This window comes from Delphinus delphis, chromosome 14 (assembly GCF_949987515.2).
Source record: "Delphinus delphis chromosome 14, mDelDel1.2, whole genome shotgun sequence".
NCBI lineage: Eukaryota > Metazoa > Chordata > Mammalia > Artiodactyla > Delphinidae > Delphinus > Delphinus delphis.
Genome location: NC_082696.1, coordinates 43,262,522 through 43,276,201, shown reverse-complemented (window position 1 = coordinate 43,276,201; position 13,680 = coordinate 43,262,522). Strand labels below are relative to the sequence as shown.

Below are 13,680 nucleotides of genomic sequence, written 5' to 3'. Positions count from 1 at the left end.
CCTGGTGGCGCAGTGGTTGAGAATCTGCCTGCCAATGCAGGGGACGCGGGTTCGAGCCCTGGTCTGGGAAGATCCCACATGCCGCGGAGCAACTGGGCCCATGAGACACAATTGCTGAGCCTGCACGTCTGGAGCCTGTGCTCCGCAACAACAGAGGCCGCGATAGTGAGAGGCCTGCGCACCGTGATGAAGAGTGGCCCCCGCTTGCCACAACTAGAGAAAGCCCACGCACAGAAACGAAGATCCAACACAGCCATAAATAAATAAATTAATTAATTAAAAAAAAGAAAATCTGCACTAAAGATTGAAGTTTCAAAGGTGGATTACTTCATGTAATGGTGCAATTATTTAACTATTTGGATTAAAAATAGATGTATTCATAACATATCACTCAATAAACTAATTCAAAGTGTATTTAATAGTTAAATATTTAAGACAAAATCATTTTGAAGAGCTAGAAAAATATAGCTGAATGAGTTTTTAATTCCCAAATGGAAAAAAACTTGTGAAGCATAAATACATTGGAAGAGGAAACACCTATTGAAAAAATACTGGGTACCCGTCGCCTGAAGCTCCTGGAGAATTTTGTGTTCCACGGTCTCCGAAGAAAAACTGGGCGGGTATTCATCCGCTAATTGCCAAGTTTTCGAGGTAGTGGAAAACAAGGGTTGGGACATGGAGAGCCACTTGCAGGAGATCCGGGAGCGGCAGAAGTTACCGCGACAGCTTCTCACGCAGCAGTTGGGAGCTGAAAGTGCTGCCAGTATTGATGTTGTGTTAAATAGCAAAGACGAGCAGAGAGAAATTGCTGAAACAAGAGAAACTTGCAGGGCTTCCTATGATACTTCTGCTCCAAATGCAAAACGTTAAGTATCAGGATGAAGGAGAGACAGATGAAGACAAAATGGAAGAATATAAGGATGAATTAGAAATGCAACAGGAGGGGCTTCCCAGGTGGTGCGGTGGTTGAGAGTTCCCCTGCCGATGCAGGGGACACAGGTTCGTACCCCGGTCCGGGAAGATCCCACATACTGCGGAGCGGCTAGGCCTGCGAGCCATGGCCGCTGAGCCTGCGCGTCCGGAGCCTGTGCCCCGCAACAGGAGAGGCCACAACAGCGAGAGGCCCGCGTACCGCAAAAAAAAAAAAAAAAAGAAGAAGAAATGCAACAGGAGGAAGAGATTTTGCCATATGAAGAAGAGACTTACAAAGATTCTAGTACTTTTCTTAAGGGAACACAGAGTTTAAATCCCCATAATGATTATTGCCAACATTTTATAGACACTGGACATAGAGCTCAAAATTTCATCAGAGATGTAGGTTTGGCTGACAGATTTGAAGAATACCCTAAACTGAGGGAGCTCATCAGGCTGAAGGATGTTAACAGATAAATCTAACACTCCTCCTATGTACTTACAAGCAGATATAGAAGCCTTTGACATCAGAGAACTAACACCCAAATTCGATGTGATTCTTCTTGAACCCCCTTTAGAAGAATATTACAGAGAGACTGGCATCACTGCTAATGAAAAATGCTGGACTTGGGGTGACATTATGAAGTTAGAAATTGATGAGATTGCAGCACCTCGATCATTTATTTTTCTCTGGTGTGGTTCTGGGGAAGGATTGGACCTTGGAAGAGTGTGTTTATGCAAGTAAACATACAGATGTGAAGATATTTGTTGGATTAAAACCAATAAAAACAATCCTGGGAAGACCAAGACTTTAGATCCAAAGGCCGTCTTCCAGAGAACAAAGGAACACTGCCTTATGGGGATCAAAGGAACTGTTGAGCGTAGCACAGATGGGACTTCATTCATGCTATTGTTGACATTGACTTGATTATCACAGAAGAACCTGAAATTGGCAATATAGAAAAGCCCGTAGAAATTTTTCATATAATTGAACTTTTTTGTCTTGGTAGAAGACGCCTTCATTTATTTGGAAGAGATAGTACAATTCCACCAGGCTGGCTTGCAGCTGGACCAACTCTTACAAATAGCAACTACGTATGCAGAAACATAGGCATCCTACTTCAGTGCCCCAAATTCTTACTTGACTGGATGTACAGAAGAAATTGAGAGACTTAGACCAAAATAACCTCCTCCCAAATCTAAATCTGATCGGGGAGGTGGAGCTCCCAGAGGAGGAGGAAGAGGTGGAACTAAAGCACTTTGCTTTAGTTTCTCCAAGCTGCAGGAGTATTTTAGCCAACCTCTGTTGCAGCTGTCACTGTCTGGTTTTGTCCAGAATAAATGAGTCATCCTGTCTTTTGTCATGTGCATGTAACCGAACAGAATGGAACAACACAAATACCCTCACTTTCAGAGACTGAATTTATAGATTTCAACTAATTACAAAGGCTTTTGCTTTTTAGAAATAAAGTGAGCAGTGAAAAAGACCCAATCTGGATTATCATACTAGTGCTGACAGTAGTTGATAATGGACATCCTGCCACTGCTGTCACAGCAAGTGGGAAGCTGTTTGACAGCCTTGATGGAATGGAGTTGGGACAGCTGGTAAACTTCTCTTAGGCTTTTTTTTTTTTTTGGTACGTGGGCCTCTCACTGTTGCGGCCTCTCCCGTTGCAGAGCACAGGCTCCGGACGCGCAGGCTCAGGGGCCATGGCTCACGGGCCCAGCCGCTCCGCGGTATGTGGGATCTTCCTGGACCGGGGCACGAACCCGCAGACTCTCAACCACTGCGCCACCAGGGAAGCCCTCTCTTAGGCTTTTAATATTTTCTTGTTGAAACAATAAAAAGAGACTTCTTTTTTCTTCCTTTTTGAAAAATCTTAAATAACTCATATAATTTGACCACAGAAGAAATTGAGACACTTGGAACAAAATCACCTCCTCCCAAATCTAAATCTGATTGGGGGGGGGGGTGGAGCTCCCAGGGTTGGGCAGGGAAGAGGTAGAACCTAGTAGGCAGACTTTACAAAGAGAAAAAAAAAATACTCATTATAATCTCAGTTGCGCAGCTACTGATGACTGTTAATCATACTTCCTAAAAAGTGAACAAGGACAAATATCCAAGTGCTAGAACTTTGGTATGGACTTGATCTTGGATTGACTTTCAAAACAGTTTCATATTCCTTAACAAAATAAAAGAATTGGAGGCATCAGAGACATCTGGTTATCAGGTACTTGGTTTAAACATTTTGGGGAATAAAGTACTTGGTGATGAGGAAATGACATGCATCTTTAAACTTGTTATGGAGAAAATAATGTAAAACCAATTACAGAAGACCCTCAACTTAAGAAGTGAGCTTGGAAAATGGAACTACAGTTGCCTTTTAAGGGACTGGTTTTCCAGATCAGTTAGTTGTGTGAGACTTTATGTTGTCATTTCTCTTTCTATACTGTAACCCATGTTTTAAATGAATTTGCTGAATGAAATAATGCCATTATTGTTCTTGATAAATATATTTTTTATTTTGCATATGATTTTTCTAATGAAACTTTAAACCTTTTAAAAAAATTGGAAGAGACTGAAAAGAAAAAATTTAGTAAATTCACAATCATTGATACTTGAAGGCACCATCGTCCATAATAGCCAACAAATGGAAAGAATCCAATGTTCGTGACAGTAAAATGAATAAGTAAATTGTGACATTTCATAAAAGGAGAAACAGTAAGAATGCGTGAATTACAGTACTTGAAAACATTCATGAATCTCAGAAACATACTACTCAGTGGAAAAAACCAGACACTGATTTCATGCTTCATTATATAAGATTAAAAAATAAGTAAAATTAATTTATGGGTTTAGAAGGAGAGTTGGTTTTCTTTGGGAGATGGTATAATTGGCCAGGCAAATGAGAGCGTTCCTAGGGTGTTGGTAATATTCTGCTTCTTGATCTTAGTGCTGGCTGCATAGGTGTAGACACTGTGACTATACATCGCACTGTGCATGTATAATTTGTGAAGTTTTCTGTATTTTTTCATATATTAATAAAATTTGTGAAATAATTCACAGGCATGAAAATTTTCTGGACTACTAGATGAACAAAACCCTTGCAGTTTGAAGAAAAGATAAAACATTGGGATTCATAACTGGCAAAAGTTTAAAACCCTAGGAATGCTCAATGTTAGACTAAGGCAAAATGAATGTTGTCTCATATAAATTGTGACAAAACTAGTTCAAGTGTTCTTTATAGCAATTTTGAAACAGGATCAAAAGTCTTAAGAATGGTCACATTCTATAATCCTGTAATTTCTTTTCTAGGAAACTTCCAAACTCCTATCTGTTAAGTCAATTTTCTGCAGTTTAAATTTCACTTTCACTACATTTCTTTTTTTCAACTAACTACTTTTCCATGTGCATGCAATTAGCTTATTTTTATTGCACAGGTAAAACATCTATTTACATCTTTGTGAAGAACATTAAATCTGAGATTTTCTCTCATTTTTGAAACTCTTTCTCCTTGCATCTCGGTCAAGCTACTTCTAAGCAGCTTATTCAAAATAGGGTAGTTCGTTAAAATGATTCACAGAACAACAGAATAAGAATTTTCTTGAACTTCTTGAAGATCTAGAACCAAGAAGTATGAAGCTCTCAGGGATTCATATCTTTCTGACATTTTTCCTCTCTCTCTCTAGTCTTAGAACTTCATGGTCTCTCATCTCTGTTCTGCATGTGAAGGACACATTCTTCTCTCTGTTTCTGAAGACTGGCTTTGCTTCAGCATGGTGGCAGTCATACACTATGTCCAAAAGTAGCAGAGAAGAACAAACTTGACTCCACATTGGAAGTATTCTTTTACCTCTAAACTTTGTGCTCTGTTGCCCGTGCTTAGTCATGCTGGCTCTGCACCTTTGTCTAAAAGAATGTTGCCTATAGCCTGAGTATACATAATAGCCCTTTCTCAAGGCTCTGCATCCCAGGATGTGACATTTAAACACAAAACACTTTTCATTCATATAGAGATAAAAAGATGCAGAACAGAAAATAACATTTGTCTTGTTGAAGGTTTATAGGAACATGTGACCAGACATATATGGACAGCTGCAAGATCAAAGGATTATCACATCCTCTCTGGGGTCGGGTGAGCACCAAGAAGTCTGCAATAACCAGCTGCCCTTCCTCCCCTTTTAGTATAAAAGAAGCCTGAATTCTAACTTGGGTAAGATGGTTCTTTGGGACACTAACTAGTATGCCAACTTCTCAGTCTGCTGGCTTTCTGAATAAAGTTGCTATTCCTTGTCCCAACACCTCCTCTCCATTTATTGGCTTGTTATGTTGAGCGGTATGAGCTTGGACTCTGCAACACAAATTTTCTCAGTTCAAACAACAAAAAAAGATAGCAGTTGTTGAATTCAAATTCAGGAAGAGAAACTGAATGGCGTAGGTTAGGTCACTAGGCTTCCCTGAGCAGTCAACCTGTGGTCCAAGCAAAATAGCCATGGAGTACGAACACAGCATATAGAAAGCTGTGACGTCCTAGAGAGGATGAGATGGACAGGGGAAAAAATCTATTATACTTATTATGGCTGAATTATCCTCAAAGGGTATGTGTAAGTCCTAAACTCCCTTACCTCAAATGTGACATTATTTGAAATAAGGTCATTGTAGATGTAATTAGGTTTTTTTGTTTTTCAAATACCGGAGGAGGAAGGGTATCTAATCCAATAATACTGATGTGCTCATGAGAAAAGGAAAGACACTAGGTTAAAGACGGTCATGTGATGACAGAGGCTAAGTTTGGCATGACGCTTCTATAAGCCAAAGGATACAAAAAAATGGCCGGCAAACACCAGAACCTAGAAGAGGCAAGGAAGGATTCTCTCCTACAGTTTTTAAAGAGAGTATGTCCCTACTGACATTTTGATTTTGGACTTCTAGATCCAGATTGTGAGGCAATAAATTCCTCTTGCTTTAAGCCATCTGTACGTCAGTATTTTGTTACAGCAGCCCTGGGAAACTAATACAATACCTCAACTCAATTAAATAATTGCTAGTCTAAACCACAGCCATCAGGGCAGGTTCTGGAGCAAAACCAAAGGGGTCAGTAAGGTAGCATACTGCTCAGTAGCTTTGATGCATGAGATAAATATCCAAACATATGTCAGCAAAACTGTAATAGTAATTGGATATTTAAGTCCATTCTCAACACTCCTATTCAGCATAGTACTGGAAAAGCCTAGCTAGGACAATAAAGCAAGAAAAGGCAAAGAAAGGTATATAGATGGGAAAATCATGTCATTTTCAAATGACGTGATAGTCTATGTAGAAAATTCAAAGGGATTAACAAATCTAGATGATTTTGAAATTAGAGATGATAATGTCTTTACTATAACATGTCTAAAATCTGGTAAGTTTGAAGAGTGGGACACCTGTTTCAGTCTTCACTCTGGTTTGGTAATACACATGAACAGACGTGCCTGTTCTAGACATTGACAGTAGCCTACCCACATTTATAGAACTTTTGAGGATCAGAAAAGAGTTAAATATATCTTGAATTTCTATGATATAAGGCCATTTGAAATGCATATGCTGTCATTTCTGCTGGCACATATGAAGAAGCCAAATACTGAGCCAACAGCTGATATTTCATAAATGTTTAGTAGGAGATGGAACAAAATATGTTTGAAAACCCAGCAAGATTTTTATCATCAGATTATCTCAGTCGGAACTAATTCCTAATATGTCTTTCAATTACTCGAATTGCTTTATATTTATCTATAATAATGCAATAATTTTAAATTAAAATTAATTATCCTCAAATCTTACATTGCAAAAAAAAAAACACCCTTATTTTTAAATTGTGCTTTTTAGAACATGGGTTGATTAGTGCCGTTGAAGTAATTTGTACAGAGTGGTTAATGTTGCTCAAAGGGACACTGGAGTTTAAGTCAATATAAAAAAAAAAAAAGATTATTCCTGATTTTCATGAATATGCTGCAGTCCCTATTTTTGCCACCTAGTTTGAAAATTATGACCTTGTTTACTTTCCCCAAAGTAGTAATACATTGCTTTATCCCTGGAGTCTTTTACTCTGTAAAATTCTTAGCACATCTAATATTGTTTTTTTTCTGCCTAGAAGTTGGTGACATCTCAGTTTGCTTAGTTTTAGGTCAAGCATTGCAACCATAAAATCTTAAATCTTTTCTTTACCCTTAAAACTGCCCAGGTGTTTGAGACATCGCATACCAGTTCTCAGTCCGGCCTGCTGAGTTCTTACTCATCTTGGAGGGGAGATTAGTGAGTCTCCCCTGGATTCACTATAAACTGTATCAAATCTATCATGGATGTAAATCAGTTGAGTAGTGACATTTGTAAGATTGTTGACATCACACCTCTTTCAGAACGTTGATGGCATATTAACGAAAAAATCATAAACCGATTATAAGCAAAACAAATACAGCAATGTTAAAAAATACACCATGACCAAGGTGGGTTTATTTCAAGCATAAAGACTGTTTTAAACATTTATTAGTGTGGTTCACTCTTATTACTAGAATATAAGAGAAAGCTTGAATTATCATCTCATTACTGCAGAACAAGCATCCAATAAAATTCAGCAGCAATTCATAATAGAAACTACTAATAAACTAGGGAGATGAGGGAACTACTTTAACCTGATAACAGAGCCTACCAAAACTACCACAAATATCAAATGCAATAGACATTTATAGTGAGGAACAGGACAAGGATGCCAGCTACCACTACTTTTACTCAACATTCTATAGGAAGACCTATGCTATACAATAAGGGAAACTGTTAACTGACCAGTTTTGAATTTGTTTATTAAGTTTCCTTTTTAAATATATTTTTCATATACAGGACTATCATCTTCTGGGTGAGAAAACTGAGGATCAGAGGTTATGTGAATTTTTTTCAAGCTCCCACCGTTAGTAGAAGAATCTATTATTCTAATTTTCACCTCTGTTTCATCAGAACCACCTCATACATTTTCATACTGAGAAATGTGTTAAATTTTGTGGTGGACTAAAATATTCAGGATTAAATATTAAATCTTCAAATGTCCCCCCTTCTGCTCAAGCTCCCTCGGGCAGCCTCAAAGTGTGTTGATTCATTATGAATTGAGCACCAATGTCAGAAAGAGAGAAATCCCAACCTCCCAATGTAAAAAATTACGTGTACACAGAGACACTTCCTATCTCAAGTAGAATCACACAAAACTAGTTGATAATAGCAAAAAAAAAAAAAAAAAAAAAGACAAGACATTAAATACATACCTTTGATAATGTGCCTAACCCTTTCCTTCTGTGACAGTTTTAAAGACCTTAGCATTAATCTTTACCTTTTAAAGCAAACACATTTGGTAACAGGTCTTAACTTCTTAAGGGCCTTTAGATAAATAAGCATGAATTCATCACATGCTATAAGGACGAAATTTTAATGTTAGAAGACACATCCAAATTAATATTAAGAAGTTTAAAAAATATATATTCAAAAGTTATAGTAAAATGTAAATGTAGGGCTTCCCTGGTGGCACAGTGGTTGAGAGTCCGCCTGCCGATGCAGGGGACACGGGTTCGTGCCCCGGTCCGGGAAGATCCCACATGCCGCGGAGCGGCTGGGCCCGTGAGCCATGGCCGCTGAGCCTGCGCGTCCGGAGCCTGTGCTCCGCAATGGGAGAGGCCACAACAGTGGGAGGCCCGCGTACCGCAGGAAAAAAAAAAAAAAAAATGTAAATGTAAAAAATATAGTATAGTAAAAAGTAAATGTTCTGGATCCATATTTTCAAAATGGGGTTCCACAAGAATTGATATATTAAAGAAACAACCAAATAAAATGCTTAAAATGAAAAAAGATACCACCAAAGTTGGAGTATACTTCATATTCATTTAATGATTATATCACATTAAATATGTTTACACTGCTATGGTCAAAGCCAATTACCTATTTTTTAACATCTTGGGCATGTGGTAGCAGCTCACATTCCAATAATTTTCAGGTTTCTTATTATTTATATTAAGTATCTGGTTGAGGCTGTCAATAATATGGCTTCATTTTACTTGTCCATTGAGCACCTTCATTTATGCAAAAACGTTTCCTTACCTGAAAGCTCCATGTGATGCCACCTCCAGGCCTTTCTACCTAACGATCTTGGTGATGGATGCCAGGTAACCCTGAGAGCCTTTTTGAACTACCGTGGAGTACAGGGAAGTGACTGAGGGGAACAATATTCAATATTTTATAATCACCTATAATTGATTCAATATTTTATAATCACCTATAATTGATAATAATATGAAAAAGAATATATATATCACTTTGCTGTACACCAGAAACTAACACAACATTGTAAATTAACTATACTTCAATTAAGAAAAATTTTTAAAATTAAATAAATATTCTCCCAATAAAGCTGTTAAAAGATCCCAGAGAAAGTTCATGTGATATACAATTCAGAATACAACAACCATTTTATACTAATGTGGTCCCTATATAAATTCTAAATTTAGAGGTAAATTACTTTCCCCCTTGCCTTCCACACCAAAGTAAGTGTAGTATAAGGAAGTAAGAGCTTTCTGTAATTTAGCCTAAGGTGGTCACTTACTCTAAAATTTTAACATGATAGCTCTCAGTTCAATCACATATTGTTTGTCTCATTAATAAATTCTCCTTTTATTATTTCTTCCACTCCTAGGCCTCAAATGGACGGAAAAAACAAGACTTGGATACAATGATGGCAAATAAATAACAGTCTCACCAAAAAGCATGTTTTAATTAGCTATATTCTCAAGTATAATAGCCATTTCATCTTGAACTAGTCACAAAATAGTAATAGAAAGATCAGAAACTTTATTTTTTCATGTTTATCACAGCCTTATTTATAATTTTGTATTGAAGTAGAGTTGATTTACAATGTTGTGTTAATTTCTTCTGTAAAACAAGTGATTTGGTTATACATGTATATAGACATTTTAAAAATATTCTTTTCCATTATTGTTTATCATAGGATATTGAGTATAGGTCTTTGTGCTATACAGTAGGACCTTGTTGTTTATCCATCCTATATATAATAGCCTACATCTGCTCACCTCAACCTCCCACTCCATCCCTCCCTCAGCCCCCTCCCCCTTGGCAGCTACAAGTCTGTCTATGCCTGTGAGTCTGAGAAACTTTCCTTTTAAAGCACAAAGTATAATTGGAGCTGCCTTATTTACTAAACTGATATCAAGATTTTAAATTGTATTGGGATAATCCCCATGAATAAACCTGTTTTTATTTTTGCAATCTAAGGATTACATGGATGCTAAATTACTGAAAAGATCATTACAAGAATGTTGGCCTTTAAAATTCATCAGAAAGCTTAATTTCAAAAATTCATCAGAAAGCTTAATTGCCACTGACCATATAACAAAACAGTCATGGATTTAAATACAAATAAGACAGACCACAATGGGAAGATGTATTGCTTGGGCCAACAAATACTGACTATGTAGCTGTAAAGCACTCTCAAATGATTAATTTACTTAAAGAAGTAAATATTAACATAAACTAGTATCACTTTAATTTTTTAACGATATGAAGAGAAAGTTGTTGAGAGAGAGGATATAGTACTGTAAAAAAATAACAAAGGAGAGTATTATTTATTAACTCTTGGTAAAAGTCGAGGAAAAATCATGTGGCAGTCATGGCTAATTGGTCAGTTACCACCATATCCTCAGATGATCTGCTTTTGAATAAGCAGATAAGTGAATCTTTTGTTTATTATTGCTAATTTATAAGCATTATTCTGGTCGCCGTTAAATTATCTGGATCCTTATTTAAAACAACATAATTTCCCATCAGATTCTCTCCAAAACACAAGCAATGCTTGAGGAACTCCTTACAGTGGGTCATGGAGTTTCTACTTTTCCTAAAATGCAGGCAGAAAGCCTGGCAGGCACATGTCAGAGATCTCTGGCAATATTTAGCAGGAATCTTCAGGATTTTACTGCTGAAACTCATATTTGTGAATAAGCCAGTCTTTCTGTTGTCTCCTATGCTAGCTCTCTCTTTTTAAAAAAAAAAAAAAACTTGGCTTAAATTATCAAGTAAAATAAATTATCCAAGTTCATGACCATATGTGTACATAATAATGAATCTACAAAGTGAACACCAATGCAACCATCGTTCAAGTGAAAAAAAAAATAGCATTCAGGGTATGCAATTTTGATTTAGTTCATCTAGGCAGTCACTTCGATTTTTATGTTTTAAAACTGTATACATTTTTACTGTTCAGATAATAAGATTTACTTTATATAGTAATATTCAACCCAATATTTTTGGCTAGAATGTAAATCTCACCAAGTTCTTCATTTCTATTCATGCATTGGGATCTCTTGTAAATCTGCTATATTATTTTTTATAGTTTCCAGTTCTGTCAAATTTTAATTTTTGTCTTTGATACCTTGAATATCATAGCATAGTAATTGAATTATTTCAGATAATTGCAGTATATGTAATATCTTCATTCATTTCTATTGTCTTAATTTTTGCTGTTTTTGGCTACATTTTCTTATATCTTCAAATACTTGCAGTTCTTGATTGTATGTTAGTTACTGTATACAAACATTATTTGAAGAAATAATTTGATAACGAGAGTCCTGTTATTTTACTCAGCCCATCACACTCAACCTTTTCCACTGACTACAAGGGAAATACAATTTACTTAAAATATAAATACTAAGGTACTCATCAGGTGTAGAAGATGATTCATCTTGTCTCCAACCTGCATCTCCAGGTAAATTTCTTGTGAGTCTATCAAGTACCAAGGACAGTGAAGTTTAATTTTTGCAGAATATGGAAAATATTTCAAGTTTCTGTAGTTTGGGACTTACTTTCACATTTTCAAAGGAATTTTCCAGCTTTTTCAGGGACATTTCTTATCTTTCCACTTGAATTGGAAGAAATGTTCTTTTTTCCTTGAAAATTGCTCTCTTTTCCAAGATAACTTAAATCTCTCTTTCCTATGAACTTCCATTGTTCATGGTGTTTCTCTTTCCAGTTTCCCCCCTCAATAGTTTTATTAAAACTTGTATCAGAATACAACATAAAATTTACTGTTTTAATCATTTTTAGCATACAGTTCCACGCCATTAACTACACATTGTTGTGCAACCATTACCACCACCCATCTCCAGGTTTTTTTTTTTTTCATCTTGCAAAACTGAAACTCGTACTCCAAATCAGTAACTCCCCATTCTCCCATCCTCCTATCCCCTGGCAACCACCATTTTATTTTATGTCACTATAAATTTTACTATACTAAGGTCTCATGTGAGTATTTAAACGTTTTGACTGGCTTAATTCAGTTAGCATAACACCATCCCAATTCATCCATTTTGTGAAATTGCCTACATTTTGAATGGTGAAAAATATTCCATTGTATTTATATACCACATTTTATTTATCTGTTTGTCCATGGATGGATACATGGATTGCTTCCACTTTTTGACAATTGTGAATAATGCTGTTATGAACATAAGAGTGCAACTATCTGTTTGAGTCCCTGTTTTCTGTTCTTTTGAGTACCTACCCTCACACAGAATTATTGTATTACATGGTAACTGTATTTTTAATGTTTTGAGGAACCACCATACTATTCAAACTACTCTCCATAGTGACTGCATCATTTTGTATTCCCACTAAACAGTGCACGATGGTTCCAATTTCTCTACATTCTCACCAACACTTGTTATTTTTTTAACTTTAATTTTTTTGTGACTAGCCATCCTAATGGGTGTGAAGTGGTAGCTCATTGTGGTTTTTGACATGTATTTACCTGATGATTAGTGATGTTGAGTATCTTTTCATGTGCTTTTTGATTTACTGCATATTTTCTTTGGTAAAATATCTATGTTTAAATATATTCCTTTTTTGAGTTAATTTTTTCGATATGGTATAAGTAGGAGCTCAACTTTATACACGTTTCCATGTAGATATCCAGTTTACTCAACAGCATTTATTGAAAAGGCTGTCTTTTCCCCATCATATGGTCTTGATTCCTTTGTCAAAATTCATTTTGCTTGATATTGTGAAAGTTTCTTTCTGGACTCTGTATTCTGTTCCATTGATCTATTTGTCTGTCTTAATGTCAGTACCACAATATTTTGATAACTGATTTTGTGGTAAGTTTTGAAATCAAGAGATCTAATGCCTCCAACTTTGTTCTTTTTCAAGAATGTTTCGGCTATTCAGAGTCTGTTGAGATTTTTATGTGAATTTTATAGTAAATTATTCTATGTGCAAAAAATATTAGTGGACTACTGCATAAGATTGCATTGAATCTGTGGATCACTTTGGGTAGTATTCACATCCTGACATTATTATATCTTCCAATTTATGTACAAGGGATATTGTCTAGTTATTTGTGTTCTTTAGTTTTGTTTAGCATTATTTTGTAGTTTTCAGTATACAAGGTTTTAACCTCCTTGACTAAGTTTATTCCTAAATATTTTATTCTTTTTAATGCAATGTTAAATTGAACTGTTTTGTGAATTTTTTTCTTTGGATTGTTCCTTGCTCGTGTATAGAAATGCAACTGATTTTTTTCTGCTGGTTTTGCATCGTGCAACTTTGTGAATTTGTTTACTGCTTCTAATAATATTTGTGTGGAATCTTTAGGTTTTACTATGTATAAAGTCATGTTGTCTGTGACCAGAGACAATTTTACTTATTCCTTTCCAACTGATGCCTTTTATTTCTTTTTCTAGCTTAAT

General features: G+C 36.1%; 1 pseudogene; it reads left to right on the top strand.

The window, feature by feature from the left end:
* Positions 1-78: 78 nt before the first annotated feature.
* Positions 79-3,972, top strand: LOC132436970 (N6-adenosine-methyltransferase non-catalytic subunit pseudogene; annotated as a pseudogene).
* The last annotated feature ends 9,708 nt before the right edge of the window (positions 3,973-13,680 follow it).